Source organism: Anabrus simplex, chromosome 2, assembly GCF_040414725.1.
Source record: "Anabrus simplex isolate iqAnaSimp1 chromosome 2, ASM4041472v1, whole genome shotgun sequence".
Lineage (NCBI taxonomy): Eukaryota > Metazoa > Arthropoda > Insecta > Orthoptera > Tettigoniidae > Anabrus > Anabrus simplex.
Genome location: NC_090266.1, coordinates 790,834,939 through 790,859,024, shown reverse-complemented (window position 1 = coordinate 790,859,024; position 24,086 = coordinate 790,834,939). Strand labels below are relative to the sequence as shown.

Below are 24,086 nucleotides of genomic sequence, written 5' to 3'. Positions count from 1 at the left end.
GAAAGGCTTAGAAATTGGAAGGAAGCGACCGTGGCCATAATTAAGGTGTGAAAATGGGAAACCACGAAAAACCATCTCCAGAGCTGCCGACAGTGGGGTTCGAACCCACTATCTCCTGAATGCAAACTCACAGCTGTGCGCCCCAAACCACACGGCCAACTCGCCCGGTATCATTATTATGATCATTATTATTATTATTATTATTATTATTATTATTATTATTATTATTATTATTAAGGGCACAAGCATAAGGGCAGTACACGTGAAGAAGTTGCTGAGTCTATCATACTGGACAAAAGAACTCACAAAGCTAAATTTTGAATGTATTTCCTAAATAAAATTATTGTTCTTTCTTTTCATTTCTTTTCTCAAAAACACAACTACGATAACAACGACAATTATTAATGAAGTAAATATTCGAGTTTTACACTCCAAAGAACGAAATGTCCTTAGTATCCACATTCAGGTACTTTCAGAACATTCCAAAAAGGAAAGTGATTAATCTTAAAAACTTACCAGCTTTTACACCATTAGACACTCGGTGCCCTTATTTCAGAGGCAAGCAATAACACAACATTTTGATCAGAATGATTCAGAAGAAACGGGAGCAGAAGCTCGTACTACACTGCCAAGAATGACTTAAATTAAATGTTAATAGCAAAGGCCGGAAACAAATGTAGACTGGGAGGCTGAACCCTCTCAGGCAATTCCGTGCCATGACTTGTAATAAAACGTGATAGGGCAGAAGGCCCTTTTACACAGAGGATAAGCCATACTACATTGCGTTTAAGGAGAGGGAACATTAATGATAGGAATCAAGCAGAAGGTAATTACGTTTGGAAAAATCTTAATCCCAATAACACAAAATATAAGGGAAACGAGGGTCTACTCTCCTCCTCCTCCTCCTCCTCCTCCTAAACGCATCTCTACTTAAGCATCTGTGTCAGACTTCACTCCGTTTCAGGCATTGTTGCAGTTTTCAAATTTCGTAATAGAGCTGCGAATCAAACATAATGTACATACTTTATGTATAGTTCTATAATAATAATAGCGGGACTAAGCATGTGACATACTAAGGTCACGCTATTTTAACATGCAGCGATCACGTCGACATAGTTATGCACGTCTGGATTTGTTCGTTATCAAAGGCCACTCTCTATTAATCTCAGGCCATTACGTATGCTATAAGTGAGAATTTAGTCTATAACATATGTGATACAGAGTAGAGCGCTTTATTCGATCATGACAAGAACATTAATATCTGATGTACAAGGCTTTAAAGTGAACGCGAAAAATTTGTGTTCATAGAGGTGGCTGTGTTGAATTACTCTGTGTTGTGGGTGCCAAAATTCGTCAGTTTAGTATTTAGATAAACTTTCCCTTACTCTTTGCAAACAGATGAAGACAAAAAGCAGACACAATGGTTAGAAAATAATTAAGTCTGCAGTGAGAAGAAAGAGAAATACCTTATCGCTTTCTAGCTATGATCATAAACGCTCATTTGTCAAGAGCACATTTTGTTTTTAAAGGGTTGCGAAAAGAAGGATTGGTTGCGTTAGTATCCACCATCAACATGTGAAGTCATCGACATGCATGAATTAGGATGTTCATAATTTGAAACTCTTCTCAAGGAGCATAGTGGAGATACAATTAAGCAGTCTTCACGTCAAGTGCACATGCTCTTTGATAGGTTGTGTCACAATACATTCCGGGAGGTGAACAACATATGTACATTGCAGAGTAGAAATTACGACAGTGTCAAAGAAACAATTGTTCAGTAAAGACATCATGTCATTTCTATCTGATACTAAGTGTAACGCAGTTGAAAATGCTATCGTAAAGTTTTATGCTTGCAAAACGGAATCAAAACACTATTACTGAAGAAGAGTTGAATTCATTACCTAAGGCATTTTTGGTCAATGTAGCAGCGAATGCTGTAAAGAAGATCTGAGATAGGGTGCCTCGTGAATGGACCCAACATCCTGTTTTGTCAGAGCCGTTTTGATGATGAATAGCATCTAAGCATGGTGAATTTTAGTAACAAATGGTGGCTTTGTGCAGATAGTGTGATGAGGTGTATCGTTGTAGGTAGACACGAGTCCAGGTAGCAGCTCAGTCCAACGATAAGAACATCGTGAACAAGTGAATTCAGCTAAGAGACCTACAGTGAGACAGTGCCGTACATGACAACTCATTAAACCGTACCATGGATCTAAATCTAACGAGTTTACTTCGCTTATAAACACTTATCATGGCTGTGAAAAGGATAAACAACCTGTCGGAGAAAAAGGTGAAGAAACGTGCTGGAAGAAAGATGATGAAGCATGCTGGTCATAGACTCATCAATAAGGTGATTGATCTTCTTCCATTCGATCTTCATCTTCCTAGTTACCGATACTGTGGACCTGAAACTCGACTTGACGTCCGCTTGGAACGCGGTGATCCTGGTATTAATATGTTAGATGCTGACTGCAAAGGGCATGAAATTGCTTATCGTCAAAACAAACCTGACCTAAGACGTACACTTGATGAAAATCTGCTTCAAGCTATGCAGCGTGTGACGCCACATAATGCTACAGTTTCTGAGAAGATAGCAGCTTTTGTCGTTACCGGCGCAATGAAAGGAAAACTGTTACTGATTGGTGGCATTAAACAGCGAAGACAGCAGAAATAATCTATGAAATAAAGTACAGAACAGATTTACTTGAAGAAAGAAAATGTATATATAGTAAAATAAATACGATTTTTGAAACATAATGCATGTGTTTTTTGATTGTTTGATGTTAATCCTACCCTAGACCATGTCCTAAATTAACTAGTAGTAATAATGTTGACTTGCAAGCTTAAACTTGTCTTATGCAGTAGAAAATAAGAGAGGTAGAGGTTACAATTAAAACATTCACGTTTTAAAGTACATCCTCTTTAATAATCCACGAAGTGAAGTTGTTATTAAAACCAAGCCGTTGCCATAGTTTATTGCTACAACGGCGAATAACAGGTTCGATTAAATAGTGATCAGGATGTTTTGTGTTCTACAGCACTTCGATGTAAATTGCTTCTTCAAAAGGCTGTCCTGAAAGATCGCGAAGTATTTACGTAACTGGATTAGTAAGCTTAACGCGCCAGATTTGAAAAATTCCTGCTCTCCAGTTCGGCGTGTATGCTTTTGCAAAGATAGACTTGTGTTTGCTGATGCGAACGAAATCACCTGCTTTAACGCGATGGCGTAAAGGATCAGCCGTTTTGATTACGAGATGAATAGCATCTAATCATAATGTATTTTAGTAACAAGTGGTGTATTTGTGCAGATAGTGCGATGAGGTGTATCATTGTAGGTAGACACGAGTCCAGATAGCACTTCAATCCAACGATAAGAACCTTTGGCTATAAATTCTCTCCACATCACTGTTTTCAGTGTACGATTAAAGCGTTCTACAACACTTGCCTTAAGATCGCTGCTTGTAGAGTAGTGATGAATGCCAAGTAACTTGAGGTATCTTGACGAGCCATTACTGAATAATACCCGCACAACGCATTTATTGCTCTATTTCAAGAATTTCTGATTCATGACCTGTGTGACCAGCATCTTGCGAAGTTCTTAGAAGTTGAATCGTTCTACGAGTAAGTTAGGGTCATTCCAGTATCTTACGTCTACATACGGTAACAAAGGCGTGTAGATACCATTAAGATCATGTGCAGTCAATAGATGTGAAGGAAACAGCTTACAAATAAGCTCCCAATACTTGCGACTCTTATTTGCATTTACAGCTTTTGTCCTCTTGTAATTAGGTTGTGTTGCGTTAATAGCAAATGTATTGCTTTATACTTTATAAGTTCATCTTGTGAAAAGATGTTCTTGTCAGGTATACGTGAGAAAAGAGGTTCCAAGAGACCTTTAGTAGGTTTATAAGTAAGAGATTTTACGATGAGAGGGTTGCCATTAATTTTAATATTTCCATTACCTATCCAGAAACAGTCGTCTTGACAGCGAATATCGTAGCTTGTGCCAGTTTGTCCTGTAAAGAGTTTTTCTATATAAGGAGCAAAGAGTGATCCATAGGCATTTCGAATAAAAGTCTTAAACTAATTGCGATACTCTGCTGTGATAATAACCTCAGACAAAGAAGGTAGATCTTGTATTGATGTCGCAAGTGTTTCAACAATAAAATCTGCAGTTACAAACTTAACACGCTTAGATTGTGAATTTTTGTTTAAGTTCTTCTTCCTCATCCTCTTTCTCACCCCAATTCTGCTTCTCTTCTTCTTCTTATTTAGACTTTTCTTGTTCTTGTTTCTCTTTATCATGAGACGTTTGCATAGGAACAGAAATTAAAGTAGACTTGGGCAATGAAGTAGAATTTAAAATGTCTTTCAGTGGTGTACCTTGTCGCATTTTTAAAAATAAATGTGTCTGCTTGAATACGTTAAAGCTCTTTACATTTTCGATGAATTATTGTTTCGAGCACGGATTACATGTTGTGTAATCTCTTTGCTGGATGTCATGATGTCGGTTTTTGATCAAGTGGAGTCTGCGTAAAAAATTATCAATCTTTTTTACAAGTTTCTTTACGTCGCACCGGCTCAGATAGGTTTTATGGCGACGATTGGACAGGAATATGCCAGAAGTGGGAAGGAAGCAGCCGTAGCATTAATTAAGCTACAGCCCCAGCATTTTCCTGGTGTGAAAATGGAAAACGACGGAAAACAATCTTCAGGGCTGTCGGCAGTGCGGTTCGAACCCACTGCAGCCATCGAGCTCGGTATATAATGATCAAAACCCATGCGATATCATCCATAATGAACATCACTTTCTTTATCAATAACTAAAAAGCCGTAACAATGTGATGACCAGCATGTAGCACACATACGTTTAAAGTCAATGAATGTCATATCCGTGTTAACATGATCATTACACACACGTCGCATGTTGCGCTCATCTTGCCGAAAAAGCACAATAATATTTGCGTTTTCACGTATCAACTGCTTAGACACATGAGATCAGGTTTGACATAAATACAAGCAATCTATATATTTATGTCGTCCCATTATAAGCATTCGCGAATAGCGTTTTGGTGTTCTGTATCGACATCGTCAAAGATCATAAGAGAAATGGAAAGCATATCATCCGGTGATGGTACTTGCTCGTGTGCGTTAAATTGAAAATACGTCAAACCAGCTTTAACGAGATCGTGCATTACAATTTTTTAGTATATTATATAGTGGCTGATAGAGTGACTTTGCGAAAACGTAAATATTCTCAAAGCGTACGGCATTTAAAGAGGTAATGAATTTGAGTAAAATATATGTCTTCCCGAATCCCGATGGGCCAGTTATAATACATCGAATAGTAAAAGGAAACAATGTTCCATGACGTACATTTGTAGTTGTACCAGAACTGGGTAAGAGATGTGGCAGTATGTCACTAACACGTAGTGTGTCTTGCTATTTTATAATCTTCATGGTAACTGAATAATAAAATAGGCCATAGTAGTATATATATCAAGTGGAACAACAAGTAATTTTCGGTTCATAAATCGCGCTTGGCGAGTGAAATCGTGTACAGAATGGTGAATCAACGATATCCAAACATTATGAAAAAGGAAACTAAAACTGTTGGCTGGAAAGAAGTTGGAAAGAAGTTGTAAAGGCTGCACGAAAAGCTACTCAAGGGGGAATACAATCCGTAAGTAGCCATTAGTATGGCACTACGCGCAGCAAGAGCGAGAATTTCTCCAAAGGGTTGAGCAATGTTTTGTAAACGTGCACGAATTAGATAACTGTACAAAAACGAGGAGGATTTCTTCTTGCGCTGCATACTGTGCTAGCAGCTTGAGGATCTTTGCTGCGTGGTGCTAGTGGTGTAGGAAGAACTGTTAAGGCTGTAGGAGGAGCGAAGCAACAGTTGAAAGAGGGTAAATGACATAACAAGACAATGGAGGCAATTGCAATACGAGGCAAAGGCGTACACATGAAGCTAGCTCCATAGAAAAAATGGAATGGCTTTTATATATCACCAAAGAATGTCTACTGAATGCACTGCCACATCCAGATCTAACCCACAAAGAAAATTTTACATTTGCTAAACAACTAGGAATTCATTATTTTCGCTGTGTGTATATCCGCGATCTACTAGCAGCATGCCCACGTGAACGTGAGAGTGCTGAAATTAACTTAGACAACAGTCGCGGACCTGGAACTCATTACGTTACCTACGTAAAACGTAAATCTAAAGTATGGTATTTCGATAGCTATGCAGAATTGCCTCCTACATTTGAGCTTATACGTTATTTTGGAAGCAATGCAGACATTGTTTACAGTAAAAATAGTGTGCGAAATTTCAATACACACATGTGCGGGCGTTTACAGTATGCCTTTTGTTTTTATATCAAGGCCAGTAGACAAATAGCATCAGTGTGCATGTGTTTACTTACGTTGTAAGAACGTTCACTGTACGCGGGGGAGGACCTGAAACAACTGTCTACTTTAATCCACCGATCGAACTCTGTCATCAGCCACATAGCCTTGGAGTTGTGTCGTTTGAAAGTTACAATAAAATCTATAATGTGCGTGATGTCGTAAACAAGTTCTATTACGATGAGTATGTGCTAACGCTACCGTCAGGCAGTTATTCAGTAGACGATATTCATGACTGCATTGAAAGTACGTTAATTGAACAGTTTAGTGTTGTGAGTTTTAATAGTAATAATTACTAGTTCTCAATTAATGTGAGCAACATCACATATAAATGTGTTATTGAGTCTTCATTCAAGATTGAATTCAAATCACAACCTGATTCGATTGGGCCATTAATTGGATTTTCACCAAGAGAGCTCATACCGAACGTACGTTACGAGTCTGATCAACCTATAACACACTCCGATGATCATCATGTAAATATCACTTGTAATATTGTTACAGGCTTGTATAATAATCAACAAACTTCACACGACCTGCACGACTTTATTATTAGAGAAAAGGGTTATACTATTCGTGAGAAGCCGACAATAGTTCTTTATCATCCTGTGTCTGTAAGACTAATTAGTAATATCACACTTAAGCTTGTGAATAAATATAATCAGCTCATTAAAATAGATCGACACACGTGCGTAGCTTATAAATTTCATCTTAAACCAGTATGAAAAATACCTATAAATCACATTGAATATTCAGGAGACATGCTACGTGTTTGCGAAGACTCAACGAGTTAACAGATGATCATAAGCAGATTCTCCTAGATTTAAGTTATACGCTACCACATTAAAATGGAAGAAATGCTAGACGTTATGAACACAATAGAAACTCATGAAGGTGTAGTACGAAGTGAGCTTCATTCTTATCAACCTTCTACGTTTGGACTCAATAACAATGATGAAATTCGCTTAATCATTAATCAGCAAGATGTATACACCGTACCACACGAAAGCTACCTCTATATTGAAGGACGTCTGGATAAGGCAGAGAGACTGGGCGAGGTGGCCGTGCGTTTAGGGGCGCACAGCTGTGAGCGTGCATCCGGGAGATAGTGGGTTCGAACCGCACTGTCGGCAGCCCTGAAGATGGTTTACTATGGTTTCCAGTTTCCACACCAGGCAAATCAATACATCTGTACATCAATTAAGGCCATGTCTGCTCCCTTCCCATTCCTGGTCCTTTCCTATACCGTCGTCGCCATAAGACCTATCTGTGTCGGTGCAACGTTAAACAAATAGCAAAAAAAGATAAGACAGATGGAAGTGGACCAAGCACATCTCAACTAAGCGACCACGGTCTAGCTTTTCCTTTTTCTGAAGCGCGTTATGAAATAAATAAAGTGGAAATAGTTAGATCGAAGAATACTGATATTACTTGTGCAATAAAACTCTACCCTTCATATAGTGATGAAGAAAGTAATATTTTACGGATGGCGGGATTGTGTCCGAAAGCTAATAACAACTGGATGATTAATCAGCACGGTACGTTTTCTGGTATGTTATCATTAAAACATATTCTCGGCTTTACTGGTGATTTTAGACGTATAAATATATATAATCAGCTCATTAATATAGATCGACACACGTGCGTAGCTTACAGTATAAACTTCATCTTAAACCAGTATGAAAAATACCTATAAATCACATTGAATATTAATTGAATATAAAAGAATGAATGCAAAGCAATAGAAAGTCCAGATCCGTGATCGAAGTGATTTAAATTCTCTTAAAGCAGCACAATTACCAGCAGACTCGAGAATTACTCTTCAGCGTATATTCTGGAGGATTCCACTTGTAACATTATCTGTTCGAGGAAAACTTTGATTGCTCAAGATTGTACAAGATGATACACCATTACCTATACGTTTTCGAAGTTGGGAGCTGCGAGAGCTTCCTGTGTTACCACCTACAAATAAGCATATTTGGGCTATTAAACCGTCACGTTTTACTGAAAATCCTTTGTATATTATTTGTGGACTTCAAACCCATCGTAAATTCAAACATGAAAGAAGTAGCTCACAGACTGATCACTGTAAATTAAGAAATCTTGTACTATATCTCAACGGAATTACGCATCCCTGCGAAAACATGGACAGTAATTTTCAGAAAAAATAAATTTTGGTTGCTCTATGACATGTTTTGTAACTTAAAATCACCGTATTGTCAGAAAGAACATCGTCCCCTATTTTCGCCTGAAGAATTTAAAATTTAGCACCGATCGTTGTAGTTATAAACTGCTCTCATCATGAAGAATCTATAAAAAATGTCTCCTGTCAATATTCGTTTAGAATTTAAAACATCTGAAAATATTCCTCAGAACACAACTGTCTATTGTCTTGTTATTCATATGAGTGATGTTACTTACAATTCACTAACGAATATTTTTACAAGACTATGAATAAGGATAACCCTTCATTATGATCATTAGTGTGTGCTTCTACACCGTACACTATGAACGGGAAGATGAAAAAGGCTACACGGTTACAGACATTCGTCTGATAACAAACAAAACTGTGAATGTGCATCCTGTTTGCCTACCAGCGAAGTATTTCTTTGCTATTTGCTTTACGTCGCACCAACACAGATAGGTCTTACGGCGACGATGGGATAGGAAAGGCCTAGGAAGTAGAAGCGGCCGTGGCCTTAATTAAGGTACAGCCCCGGCATTTTTCTGGTGTGAAAATGGGAAACCACGGAAAACCATCTTCAGGGCTGCCGACAGTGGGGCTCGAACCTACCAGCGAAGTTAATACGCTACATCTTATTTACTTCACTCAAGTAAGTGAGGCTATTAAGATGTTCTGTAAACAAAGAAACTTATAACAGATGCTAAAATATCTGATTCAGTGCTTACCATAAGGAGTTTTTATCTACGTACGCTGCTCCTTTTGTAGATGCTTTTTGGGGCATCCTACCTCTCCACAGTAAGATGTCTATCGATATAGCTTCATGCAGACGCTGTCGACGTCATTACAAGCATCAAGTTGAAAATCGCATCGATTGGGATGGACCTAATCTAAAGAATGTAAACTATAGAAAGTGTATGCATCAACGTTTTCCCTTCTTTACAGTACCTGATAATGAATCGAAAGGAACTAAACACGTGGATGATATCAAGATAAGAATTGCATCAGCTTCTTTGCGAAGCATAACATGCATACTGTAATATATTTTGAAAACTTAATTCCATAAACAAACATAATTTAATTTGAGTATTGCAGGGGCATTATAATTTTGAAAGCATGCTACCTCTTCACAGTAGGATGATAAGGAGTACAGCAACGTTGACGGCGCATAACAAAGACTGTAATATAACGGTTAGTAGTTTGCTTACTTTTGTAAATAATAACACAAGAAAACCTTTCATTAAATTTGAAATGTTCTACTTATTGCATTCTATTTGCCTCCTCGCACCTGTCAAATATTTTCCTAATCGTCGCCATTTTATTTTTATGAAAATGTACGCTTAAGAGCTCCCAGTTCTCATTTTATCACAACAGTTGTTAGTCCCTTACCACGCTCCTATTCAACCTCCCTTAGTCATCTCTTGTCCTTTTCGATGTCGACCGCACAGTATCCCCTTGCTTCTAAACACATACATACAAAAATGTAAAATTAGCGCCTACGTCATCTGTTATGCATGTCTGCATGAGACACTTATCAGAAGGATGGAGAACTGCTTGTCATTTCTTTAGATAGATAGCGCCCCCACAATCCCACTTTCTCCCACGGCCAAGAGAGTGCGTGAGTAATCCGGTTTACAGTAACTTGCAAACTCGCGGTCAGAGTGCGCCTCAACCTGATGAACATGTGTACATGCGCACTAGCTATTTCCCCTGTTATGTGTCTAGCTCGATCTAATAGTCATTTACAGTAACCCACGAAGTCGCAGCGAGAGTGCACTGTTATGCCTCTAGCGGAATCTGATTGCCTTTTGATTACAGTAACTCAAGAAGTAGCCGTGAGAGCACAATGATATGTCTCTAGCGGAATCTGATAGACGTTTGTTGACAGTAACTTACGAAAGTCATCGTAAGAACGCACTATTACGTCTCTATCGGGATATTTGTTTACAGAAACTCACGAAGGCGCCGCAAGTGTGTGCTGATTTTTCTCCCCTCTCCCACACCCAGCCTGGCATGGATAGAACCTGCAACGTTTGCGGCGGAAGGCGAGCGTCTCAACCGTCTAAGCCACTCAGCCTGATAGGGTAAGGGAGGTGGTGGTGTACAATTTCTAATTATTAGATTGTGTGCTAAAATGCCTGGACTAAATTCCAATCTTCTCCGTAGTACTCATATGGAGTGAGTACATATAATTCTGTTGATGGTGATTTATCCGTCGGATGGAGATAAAGCCTTGAGCAGACCTCTCGATGTTGTTCGACAGGAGAAGACTATGTGCAACTACCGGGTTTTACCCCCTCCCTTCCTACTATCATTTATTCTGTCATTCATTTCATCATACTACCTTCCCTGACGACATTGACGTCAGGGATGTCATCTGGTTGTAATAACCCATCTTGACAGATTCATCTCACTACAAACCCGACACCGTAGACAAGCGGGACAAGGAATGAACACACGTTAGGTTATAACCTCGTGCACCCTTAGCCAGCAGTCCGCATTTCAAGTCACCCACACTGTGACGTCACAGCTCTGTCAGGAGAAGGCCTGTTCGTTCGGTCATGTAAAGATAAACATGCATGTTTAAATCACCCGCACATTTTAGTCACAGCTCCATCACTCCTCCAAGGGATGACAGTTAAGAACCTGTGTGAGGTTAGGTTACCGTTCGTGGCCAAGGTTAGGTTAATACATCTGTTAACCACACCTACAAGTCACCTTACTAGTTCGGCTCCTCCAAGGGGAGCCTGTAAATAGCCTGTCTGAATTTAAGGTGGCGTGCCTCGTTGCGAGTGTTGGTTAACACGTCGTCATGGTGTCGTAACCACAACTACCAGTCACCTAACCGATTGGACTCCTCCAGGAGCCTTGTGACGTCAGGTTATCGTTCGTGCGCAGGGTTAGGTTAACGCGTCATAATGACGTCTTAACTTCATCTTCAGGTCACGTAACCGATTTGTGGTTCCTCCAAGGGCGCCCGATCGATTCGTCTCCATGACCTTTCCTACTCGGCTCCTCCAAAGGGACCTTCCAATTAGGCTTCTCCTTAGAGGCCCGCGAGGTTATCATTGCCCTCGTTCATAAGGGTATATGATGTCATCACCTCACTTAGGGGTCAAAAGCACTCCAGGTATGCCAGTCAGGTTAACATTGCCCTCGTATGTGTGGACATGACGTCATAACCTCTCCTAAAGGTCAAAAGCACCCCAGATCATTCCCTGAACAATTAGGCCCCTCCAATGGAGTCTGTGAGGTTAGGCTTTCTCTCGTACGCTATGTTATGACGTTATTCCGCGCCTTAACCTCACTGAGAGCTCATTGAACCCTGGTGAAAAATCTCCATAGGTACACTACTAGGTCATTGACCTTGGACCCCCATAGCTTTACTACTCAAAAAAGCGTGGGGAAATGTTGACTCAGCACCCATTGTTTTAGAACATACTTCGCCTTCTACTGCAAGGAATCACAGCGTGTATGCCCCGGCACGATTAAAATCTTCTACGCTCATTAGAAACGTTAGTCGTGAAGAAACAGATCCATGTTCATTACTAAACTGTTCGTTATGCAGTACTTATAATAAATGTGCAACTAAAGCACAATTGCACCACCACTTTGAAACTTCACAAAACCACCTCAGTTCGCAAGAGTCACCGCGGACGGATCAGATGTTTATTGTCAGATTTTGAGATTTGAGATAGACGCATGCACGGCAGCCTAGCTTACAGATCGCACCCCTTACCGAAAATCCACACGACTCCTCGTCAGACGACCATAGATTGGGAAGATGAGTATCACGCGACTAGACCACGGAGGTCTGGAGGACTAGGCATATGGAACACTCGTAGAGTTGCTCCGATTCCCGAAAAAAATAGAGAGGCAAAATTGAAGTGGTATGGTTACCTGGCCAGAGGTGACGCAGAAACTATCGTGAGGCGATCACCTACACTCAGCCCGCGTGGAGTGCGTCCTCGAGCCTGATCTGAAAAGCGGTGGATTGACTATCTGAGGGAGGACATGAGAGCTGCAAGTGTTCATCCTTCGGACGCTGAAGACCGGGAAAACTGGAGGGCGAAAGTGAGACGGAAGACTCCATACAACACGGGAAGAACACGTGAAGAAGAAGAAAATGAAGAAAAGAAATAGATTACCTCAGCCGGTTTTGAATCAGCTCTCTTAGGATCCAGAAGCGGACATTCTACTACTCATCTATTGAAGCGCCACGTTGGGTGAGAAAGTCACAACTAACATCGAGGAAGAGGGACATACCGGCTGGGGTGGCTTGCCATGCACCTCCAAGGAGATGATTAATGAATAAATGGAGCATCCCTAGAATGAAAGGTACATGGGTAAGTCGCAGATCCTGGCGAAAGCCTGCATGGCCTCCGCTTTATGCAATACAAACTTTACATGGATCCATTACCAGCTTAAAAGTCGGATGTCTAACCGTTTAGTACTCGAAGGGGCCAATGGAGCGTAATGAAATATAGTGACTTTTGAAAAATCAGACCACACCACATAATTAAATAAATTAACACCTTACTTAGGCGATACGTAATAGACCTACTTTGACATTCTTCAGTACTATTAAGCAGAATTCCTACTGGTAGTGAATCTTAAACTTCAAACCCATAAAACGGTAATAATATATTCAAAGGTTAATAAAAATTTCCTATAAAAATATTTCAGATTGCTTCAAAACGTTTAATTTTTTTACAGCAAACTTAAACCTAAACCATTTACAGAAAACAAAGATATTTGAGTTTTAATCTATATTCTATTCTATATATTGAGCCGTCTTAGCCATTTAGCGTCTCGATCATCAGAAAATGAGAAATAAAGTATCATAATTGAAACAAACAGTTTTATGTGAAATGTGAACCAATGAGACGCGATTGTCCGTTTCAAAAATCTCACATGAAGGTGCTTTCAGAAGAAGGTGGGTTCGAGACTCACCGTGGGCACCCTTAATAATGATTTTTCGTTGTGGCTCGTTTTCACACCATGTACCTTAATTAAGTCTGCGGTCACTACCTTCCCAGTACTGGCCCGCTCCTTTCCCGTCCTCGAGGAAAACTGGAGTTGTTAGTGCCACATTAAGCATGTAGCAAAAATGATCTCGCATGCACTGTAATCCGTGGCCACTTTGGTAAGAAGTTAGCACGCTAGGAATAAGCTGCCCCTCCCCAGAAACAAGAAATACCATAAGGCAGTCGCAAGTGAAGGACGAGCTGGGAGATGCTACGAGCTAAGGTGCGTCGTGGGTATCCTTTCTTACGAAGCCTGTTATGCTATGGAAGGGGCAGCATTTTGAAGATCCCTTTAGAGAGTAAGTGTGCCTCACAACGGATATTTTCTAAAAATCAAGTCCCTTCGTGGTCATCAAATTAAAATAACACTGGTTTAGGTTCTAACTGACCACCTTGGTGTGTAGTGGTTAGCGTTTATTGCTTGATGTCCCATTAAATACAGTGCTTACTTTGGTATAAAACAATTTAGCAGCCCCGGCATTAAAGCACGCCAACACCCGAAAGGTAGATTATTGGAAAAATATGATTACATCAATTTCTTAATCTGTTTATCCTCCAGGGTTTGTTTTTCCCTCGGACTCAGCAGCGAGAGTTCCCACCTCTACCGCCTCAAGGGCAGTGTCCTGGTACATCAATTAATATATTATTTTATATATCTGTATGCTTATGCAAAACCCAAGGCGAATATAAACATGTCAATAATGCGTAGGAATCAATATTGGCTTAGAAAATAATGGTGTTGCCATATTAATACAGGCAATTTTTACTTTATACCTACCAACTTATGAGCTGCCATGTGCCAAGCGTTATATACAATGGTAATATACAGCTATTTCTCCCGTCATTCCCCGCGTTTTGTCAATAGAGGATGAGGCTCTGAATATTTGCTTTCTCTCTCTCTCTTCCATCCTTCCCAAGGTCAAGGTTTTGGTCTAGTAACAGAAGAATTAAACTCTTGCCATTTATGCTGAACCGGTGACAGGACTACGCCACAATGTGTGTCTGTTGCTATGTAAAGTGTACATTCACTACAATTCACAGTGGTTAATTGTATATTATCATATCATTATAGACACTGACGCTTCCTTTTAATTTTTAAAAAGTCTGTAAATTTGAAATTTTTCCATCTTTTATCTGACCATTTCATTGGAGGGTGATTTCCACCCAACAACCCCCCTTCCCGTGGATCCGCCACTGATAGGGGTCAGAAGAACGGCTGACACTCTAAAATACTGCGCTTCCCGGGGATTAAGATAAACTTCCTACAGAGCCGTGAATAAAGTACTCCACTATTTTACGAGGAAATCATGTGAGCATACCTTTTTCAATATGTAGAACTTCGCTAGTATATTGGAGTTGTAATAAAATAAAGGATTGTCGGAGCTCTTTCTCTCGTCTGCTATTATGTAAATCTTTTCGACGGCAAAGCCTCCGTGGCTCAGGTGGCAGCACGCCGGCCTCCCATCGCTGGGTTCCATAGTTCAAATCCCGGTCACTCCACGCGAGAGTTTGGCTGGACAAAGTGGAGGCAGGACAGGTTTTTCTCCGGGTACTCTGGTTTCGTCTGTTATCTTTCTTTCAAACAACACTCTCCATTACAATTTCATTTCATGCTTCAGTCGTTAATCACTGCCCCAGAGGTATGCGACAGGATTCGGCAGCCGACAAAATTCCTGTCCTCTTTCCATTTCGGCTTTACGTCGCACCGAAACAGTCTTATGGCGATGAAGGAATAGGAAGGGGCTAGGAATGGGAAGGAAGCGGCCGTAGGCGTAATTAAGATATGGTCATGCGTCTACAGTAAATATACCTTAGAAAATGGAAATGAAATTCCACAGCCTGTTTCCAGTCATTCGATCAGGTCAGTTCAGGTGCCTGGTGTGCAAATGGGGAAACCACGTAAAACCATCTTCATGGGTGCCGACAGTGGGGTTCAAACCCTCTCACAGCTGGGCGCCCCTTAACCGCACAAATTATCCAGATGTTTATCACATGTTTAGTTACACCTAGTACGTTGATTTCAAATAGTTATAGAAGTATCGCACTTGGTAGAAGTAAGAAAGTCACTTTAATGTTTAATCTTCTTCATAGAATAATTTCATTCACATGCTTCTACAAGATTTTCCCTGGGTGAAGTGGCGAATGACAACGGGCGTCACCTGCCACCGTCGAATGAAGGGCCATTTGAAATCTAAGATCTATTGGACTGTTATCCGTCCTGTCGCTCTCTACGGCGTCGAATGTTGGCCAGCTATAAAGGAGGTAGAACGTCGACTAAAGCGTCAAGGAGACGAAGATGCTTAGGTGGACAGCTGGGAGACTGGGGCATATTTGAAAGGTTGATATTAGGAAACGTTTTGGCGTTGCACCGATTCAGAAAAAAAAAAAGCAGGAAAACCTCTGCGCTGGTTTGGGCATGTTTTGCGTGCAGAAGACAATACATTGGCAAAGTCAGCCTATACATTGGAAGTCGCTGGAAAGAGGCCCAAAGGACGACCGAGACAGCGATGGATTGATACAGTGCACAACGACCTGAAAACTGTATGACTGCATCCAGACATGGCCCGAAACCGAATTAAATGGAAACAACGAATCCGCACAGCGGACCCTGCCACCAGGCGGGACAATCGCTAAAGAAGAGGAAGGAGATATTTTTGGTTTTATTCCTCATTGTTTAATTTAACGGTTTTCTGAAAAGGTTATTTCCCTGACACATGTTCCTCTCACATCATTTGACCTGTAGAAATAATTTCTATTCTATTTTCATATACTTAAGGACATCATGGAACGTCGAACATTATCTGTTGCATAAGTAAAAACTTCGATGATGTTCCTTTGTTTCGTATACGCTTAATACAACGACAGTAGATAACTTCCTTCTTGCTCACTCCACTCATTGTAGTTTAGGGTACATGTTATGAGCACTACCAATTGTCAAAATTCACTCTATCAATATTCTGCTAAAGTTGCCTGAGTGTTGATTTTCGTAGATTTTTGACCTTGATTACACTTCACGAAGTACAGAATAAAAATAAATGATTACTGTAAAGCACAGTTCTAAGGCAAAGCACGTGACTGTTGAGATCGTGATCATAGCCAGGGGACCTCCAATTTTCGTTCAATCTGAACAATAAGGACGCTAATTCTCATTTTGAAAATCTCTCATGAATTTGCCGAGTTTTGAACAGTGGCCACTTCGCTCTCATACCGCTGTAGTGCTGAAGACACAAAGATGGATGGAATATAAGTTAATCATAATGCGCTGGTTTTTGCTCCGTTCTTTATTTGGGGACAGATTTATCATAAATATGACTACCCACATTTCTCATGAGTTTGGCGCAGAGAATTGTTAAAATGAATGGGATTTATTTCGACACATTACCATCCTCTCTCCAAAATTTATTAGGCAGTTTCTGTGCACTCAAGTGCACACAGTTGTCACGATGATATCCAAAAATTAATCAATGAAAACGTTTGAAATATGACCAAATACGCATAAATAAATCTAATTAAGTCTGTTGCTGATAGAGTTAGTTCAAAGAAGTCAATAAACCTGCCTATATAATTGTTGTCTAACCATACAACTTACAGATATTAATAGTTTCATGACAGACTCATGATCTCGTCAGCCGAATTATTTGACATTTTACACCGGGGTCACGAACTCTCATATGGCGTAGCCCCTCAGTTGAGTTCGCAAAGTTGAGTGAACCTCACTCCAACCCTAATAATAAGAATTTAAATCCTGATTGAAACCGCGATTCGGGACTGGGACATTTGAGTTCGAGACTGATCAACTACCCTTACACCACAAGCATCATACTTTGTGAATTATCTTATCCTTATTTATGTATTTATTAAATTATTACTACTTACCGAGTTGTTTACACGATTCGGGTTGCCTAAGTGATAAGTTTTTCATTGAGGAGATTGTGGGTTCGAATCCCACCGTCGGCAGCCCTGAACATGGTTTCCACACCAAGAAATGTATCTCTATTAAGGCCACAACCGCTAACTCCCTAATCCTAGCCCTTTCCCATCCCTACGTTACCCGAAAACTTCTATGTGCTGTGCGCCGTTAAGACAATAGCAAAGATAAAAAATAAACAGTATTACTTATAATTAATCAACCCTGATCCTTGAGTATTTCGATATGTATTCAGATTCAGTTATACATGATCTTATAACCATTCAATTAAGGATCACACTAATTCTCTGAAGATGTTATCGTAGGGGCAAGCCAGGTTGTAGTAAGACTAGAGGAATTCGCTTCCTTCGGCTTTTGAAAGTTGCTTTCTCTCAACACACAAACTGGATGTGCTCATAGCAGCTTTAGGAGCGTTATTACGCACATAACGTGCGCCTTCCTTGACTGAGAATAAATAATTCAATCTGAATGTAGCACACATGTGCGCAATCCATTCAACAAATAGTATGGTGTGGCACAGAGCCTCACCTGATCTTCCACAAACCTCGCCCACTAAAGTGATAAAGAGCTGCTTCATGAGAAGACTACCAATTCCAGAAAAATATATTTCAACAGACGATGTATAATGTACCGGTATACCAGTTGCCACAACTTACATCAGTCGACTAAAGACACATTTTTCTTTGTGCTTCACCCCACTGTTATTACTCAATTCTAAGCAGGCAGGAGCCATACGTGGTTAGCCCAGTCAAGAATAGATGACCTTGAGGGTGACAAAAGGACTTTCCTTTTTTACTTACCATGAGTTATGTTGTTGACGCTGGGAAAGGTTATAAATCTACCAGTCAGAATATTGCGTTCTTTTACACAGCAGCATTTTTAATTATTCAGGAAGACGTTAGTGATCTGGGCCTTGTCGTGTTAAATGAAGTAAAATGGTATTGAACTGACGTTTACTTCGGTACGTGTGAATTGACTGGTGTTTCACTTTCCTTACTAATACTTATTCGTGACTTCAAAGTACCGTACATCACAAGGACGGGTAAGGAAATTAAAATAAATTGTATGGTTACCTTATATATCCAACGCCCAAATAATTATTGCATATTTCCTTCCAAATGTGTTCGGAGGTAACCAAACACACACGATTAACTACAAGACAGCTGAAAATATTGTCTCCCAGAGTAGGTAGAAACACAGACTAGTTTGTTATCAGGCTAGTTAATAGACACTACGTATTTCATACACACGCTAAGCTCATTTATGAATATGGTGCCTTCTTGATGAGTTTAAAATGAAGAGGAAACATATTATCATTTGCTTCATGCGACCAAAAGGATTTTTCCCGAAATATATTCTTGAAGAGATACTTCCTGATTACAACGAGGTTGTCCATCACTCAATGTTATCTACTGTTTGGTTGATAAATTTGGTGAAAAAAAGATCAAAACTTACAGCGTAGACAGACAGGTAATTTGTGGACAGATGAAGATGAAGGGACATGTTTGGGGGAGAAGGTGATTCAAGTAACAGAAAAAAATGTCGTAAATGTAAAACTGTGTCCGCATAATTTTGCCTATGGATTGTGCTCAAGGTAGACTCTCAGATATATGATTGAAAGAATAGGTTAGAACAGGTTTGTGCTCGTATCTGCTTTCTCGGTAGGTAGATAAAAACGAAAATATTGTTACTGGTGATTAATATTGCTTCATTATTATCAACCTGATTAGTCGTCGAAAATTGTGCTACTGAATAATGTGATTGTCAAGAGAGAATCACGGCAGTCAGATAGCGAAATACTTACTTCGAAGGTTAGTTAGCAATTCAGTATATATATATGAATATTCCAGGAATGTATGCTGTACCATCGGAAGAAGTATCGATTCTTTGCCTCCTCCAAATCTTCTTAATAATTACATGCCAACATTTTACTGTGAACCTTTCAGTTGAAATACTTTCCAATAGTGTGTCCTACCGCCTCCACTTATCGTGCTCCGGCATTTTATCAGGGGCGTATGGTTCTAAATGGCAATATAACATTAATTAACATCAAGGTAAGGGGGGCAGGGAACATCAAACACTACGAATGAGAAGCGGACAACTAAATCTGTTAAAGGGGTCTTTATTGCACACCCTTTTCGGATGCTAAATTGGCAAAACTGAAATGATATCGACACTTACTATATTTTGCAATGTTATGACCCAGGGTCGATCACCTGAGCAATAAATTCAAATCTCATATTCTTGAAAGTTCTTAGTTGTGAGTTGTTTCATTTTAGTTTATGTTAGTCCTTTAAAAGTAAAGGCGATATTAACTAAATGGTATTATATGAGGGCACTTTAACATGAAAAATCCAGGCGACACTGGGATTAGAAACAATGGGAAATAATATATGACCGAATTGTTTAGAAAACCTTTCTACATAAAATTCCCAAAAAATACATCAACATAAAATAATTACAATACAACGAAAATTATCGACATCACTGTACCGACGGTGTCGAACACATTACTCCAAAGAAACACAAAAAAGAAGTAACAAACACCAGCTCAACCCAACACATATTTGAAACACAATACACTATACAACACTGGATGAAGATTTCACAGATCCACATGGAATATGGATATATAGCCGACCCCTCCACATAGGTTGGGATTCGAACTTATGAATTCCTGATCGCTGAGGTGTGGGGCAGCTGAAAAACCTTGACAAAACATTATTCTCTTTATAATTGAATACGGTAATACCAACATATCCTCCCATTTAATTCTCGTTGGACCATTTGTAAGTGACTTCTATTCATTGGCTTAGAAGCAAATATAATTGTTTGTTTTCAGAGCCAAGACTTCCCGTCAGCTGTCTCTTTGTATACATCTAAATGAACACTTCTTCGTGCCCGACCTGTCTGTTTCCTTTCAAACAAGGCTATGTAACTTTCACGGCTGGCCAAACATTCCAACTCCCTTTTATGTCTGGCCCGGCCAATAACATGGATTCTTAAAAGTCTTACACTTGCAAGAAATTTTTCTCTCATTTCTCTTAATACGTGACAGTTTTTTGGTACGTTCTCTTGCGTAATTCTTGGTGATTCCACAGCCGTTTATTCTTGTTCCAAAAAACAATCATCCTAGTAATTCTACGCTTCTCCATCATTAACAAGACTGAAATCTTGAGAATTTTTAGTCATCTGGAGAATCTATCTGCTCTTACAAAGAATACCTAGCTTCTGTCTGGTGGGCATAGCTCCGATACTCGTCGGTCGATCTTCCCACAAGTTGAATACAATATCAACTACCTTGAATTAGGTCATGTGTAAAAGTAGCCACGTTAATAGTTAAGGAGTGTCACCTTAACCAACCTATCCAAACACTAGTCCTATACAGTCAGGTAAGAGATAGAAGACTGTGCTACTTTATCCATGAAAAAATTCAGAAATATCCCCAGTCATAAATCTGACATGATGGCAATTTTATCGTTCGAAAATCTCTTTTCCTTCTGTGACACTCCATAAACAAGGAATGCTATTTGAATAACATTATCTCTTATATGAAGATACAATTATAATGAAATCCCCAAATAAACTTATTATACAAACATTTAAATATCTACATGAACGCTATTGTCTAATCAATTCACGAACGTACTAGCATTTAAGTGCGCCCAGCTTATCCCAGATTCTAACATTAATTTACAAATTTATAACTTTATTTTAATTCTCATGCATGGAATATATATTAATTAATGGAGTACTTATCTCATCATGCTGAATCAAACCATTGGAAAGCCATCATTGTGCTCTTAGCAGATCATCTGTGGAGTACTGAGTTCCATGTTATGATGACTTCTGACCAGAGCTGCTTCCATCCTCCTCCTGAAGTAGTCCTTAGTTGAATGCTCTACAGTCACAGATAAAAAGGTTAGCATCTCAAAAATAATCATAGACCCGCACACTGGTCTAGAATGGTATCACAACATTTTTATGATTGGCGTCGTTAACTACCAATTCGGGTACTCACGGTTCAGCGCATATTTAATTCCACCTCTTTGTCTCTTTACGCCCGAGTCAAATATGCAATGCAATCAGTGAGGCACTACGTTCCGAAGGTGGCTAGTCTAATTTGATGAATTTAATCGCATGCGGAATTGAATTCGATCGTAGGTTCTCTCGTAATCGGTCCGGAATTATTTCTGCATTCCAGACGAGCCGTCTGGTTAGCAGATGTTACATTGAGGCTTCCTTTGTATACTTCGGCCCTTACTGCTTAATTGCATAAGTCGAAAATACTTAGCACATGTTTCTCGGCCAATTTTTCCTTCTAAATTATGTAGGTGCATATTATGGCACTTGTTTCTCTAATTAAAATCTATATCTAGGTGCTGATTTTGTTTAATTATTTTTTCGTTAAAAGCTGGGGTTGCTAGCCTGGAAATATTTTGCTAGGGACGTTGGTTCACTGCAGTCACGCCTCTTGGGACAAAGGCACGTGGCCCATCGACGAGTCTGTTATTTTCGATCGCTCTCACACACACCCGGGCTATCTCACTCACACATTGAGCGGAAATTTCCGTCACATCTGGCTTTACCCTTCCTCCCTACATAACAGCGAGTTAAATAAAATATCAAATGTATGTGTCTGGGTCACTGGTTCGTGCCTCTCATACGTTACATCACCGCCGATCTTCGTCAAAAAAATATATCACAGAGAAATTTTCGTGCATGTGTCCTGCTTAACCTCGATAAATTTTGGTGGTTCCCGGGAGATTATATTTTTAAATTGTGCACGCCTCATTCATTATCCTTTCGTTCTCTGCAGCAAGAAATGCGTTCTTTTCTGGATGGAAGCAGTCACAAATTCGAAAGCCTCCTTCCGACGTATCCACTCGCGGCATTCAGGACATGGATCTTCTTCAATCGCTCTAATCATTTGCTCAGAATTATCAACAGTCTCCTGGATCGGCATGGCTGATGGACACATGATGTTGACAGCTATTTCACTCTCATTTGCTTCTTCTCCTGGAATGGTGGGATCGAGGCCTTCTTCTTCATCCACTTCTCCATCTTCGGCTTCCTCTTCTCGTGCATCTAAGTCAGCCTCAACATGATTGTTTTCTGGGAGTTGCCTCGGTATAACATGCGTCTACATTTGATTTCTTCTTATACTGCGTAAGTGGATTATAACTACGTTGACATTTATTTACAAATGAAATGAAATGGCGTATGGCTTTTAGTGCCGGGAGTGTCCTGGGACAAGTTCGGCTCCCCAGATGCAGATATTTTGATTTGACCCCATTAGGCGACCTGCGCGGCGTGATGAGGATGAAATGATGATGAAGACTACATATAAACCCAGCTCCAGTGTCAGCGGAATTAACCAGTTATGATTAAAATTCCCCACCCTGCCGGGAATCGAACCCTGGACCCCTGTGACCAAAGGCCATCACTCTAACCATTTAGCCATGGAGCCGGACATTCATTTACATAATATACATTTCAAGTTTGACCATAGTTCACTGATGATCCTATCGGTATGCCATTCGTCCTCCGGGATCATATTCTATGATATGGAGATTTAATTTTGTACCCCTGTCTCTAACTCTCTGAGTATAGAATTCGAAGCTTTATTTCTTCTTCTTCCTCTTTCTTCCACAGTTCCCGCAATAGTATTGGTGCTCCTGGGCCGTGATCTGTCGTTAAGTCGGGTACGCTGTACCGGCAGCCATTTCATATTTCTACGGTAACGTCGCCTCTGTCTTCTTCGCCGTCTAGGTCTCCAACTCGAGCCTCGACGTGGTCTTGAATAACTTCCTCCCGTGGTCCTCTTCATCATCATCATCATCATCATCATCATCTTCTTCTTCTTCTTCTTCTTCTGGCCCGAATTGACAGTCCATTTATCTCACTACCATTGTGCCATCCTTCTTTCCGCCACTCGAATTCCTCGTTCAGTTCTCGGTGTGGCCCTGCTTCTTTTTCTTCCGGGATGTACTAAGTCACGTCTCGGCGTCTGCGTTCGTTTCCTATCTGCGCTACTTAGGTTGGTTTACTTTATTACCTGAGTTGATCACCTAAGCCTCCTCTTTAACCTTCCTCTTCAGATGTCCTGGATAGTACGACTGCTTACCCTTTTCTGGCATAAGATCAGCTTCCTCGTGCGCCTCCTGTCTAACCTATCTAACTTCCATGTCTTCCTGATTGTCTCCATTCCTGGCTTCTGTTCTTCTATGTCATTCTCTGTAGTCTGCGTTTCTGCTCCCGCCCGATTGGTCACTTCGTCTCTTTTGACTCAATCTGGTTCACTACTATAATACTTGTTGCCTCCTCCGCTACTTATTCCGCTCTTATTTCGAGTTTAACACTCTCTGAACCAGATTTGTTCTTCCGTCCATCGCCAATCGTCCAGTCTAATGGTCGTTCTACGTCAGATTCATCTATTTTAATATCAGCCTGAGAATCAGATGTATTTACAGTACTTCCGTATACTTTTTACTGACTATCTTGTCTACCTTATCATCCATTACTTCTTTATCAG

The 24,086-nt window shown here is 40.1% G+C and overlaps 1 protein-coding gene across 1 annotated transcript in view; it reads left to right on the top strand.

The window, feature by feature from the left end:
• Window positions 1-24,086, top strand: part of mtt (mangetout) — a 1,300,850-nt gene that overhangs the window by 734,106 nt on the left and 542,658 nt on the right. The window lies entirely within an intron of this gene.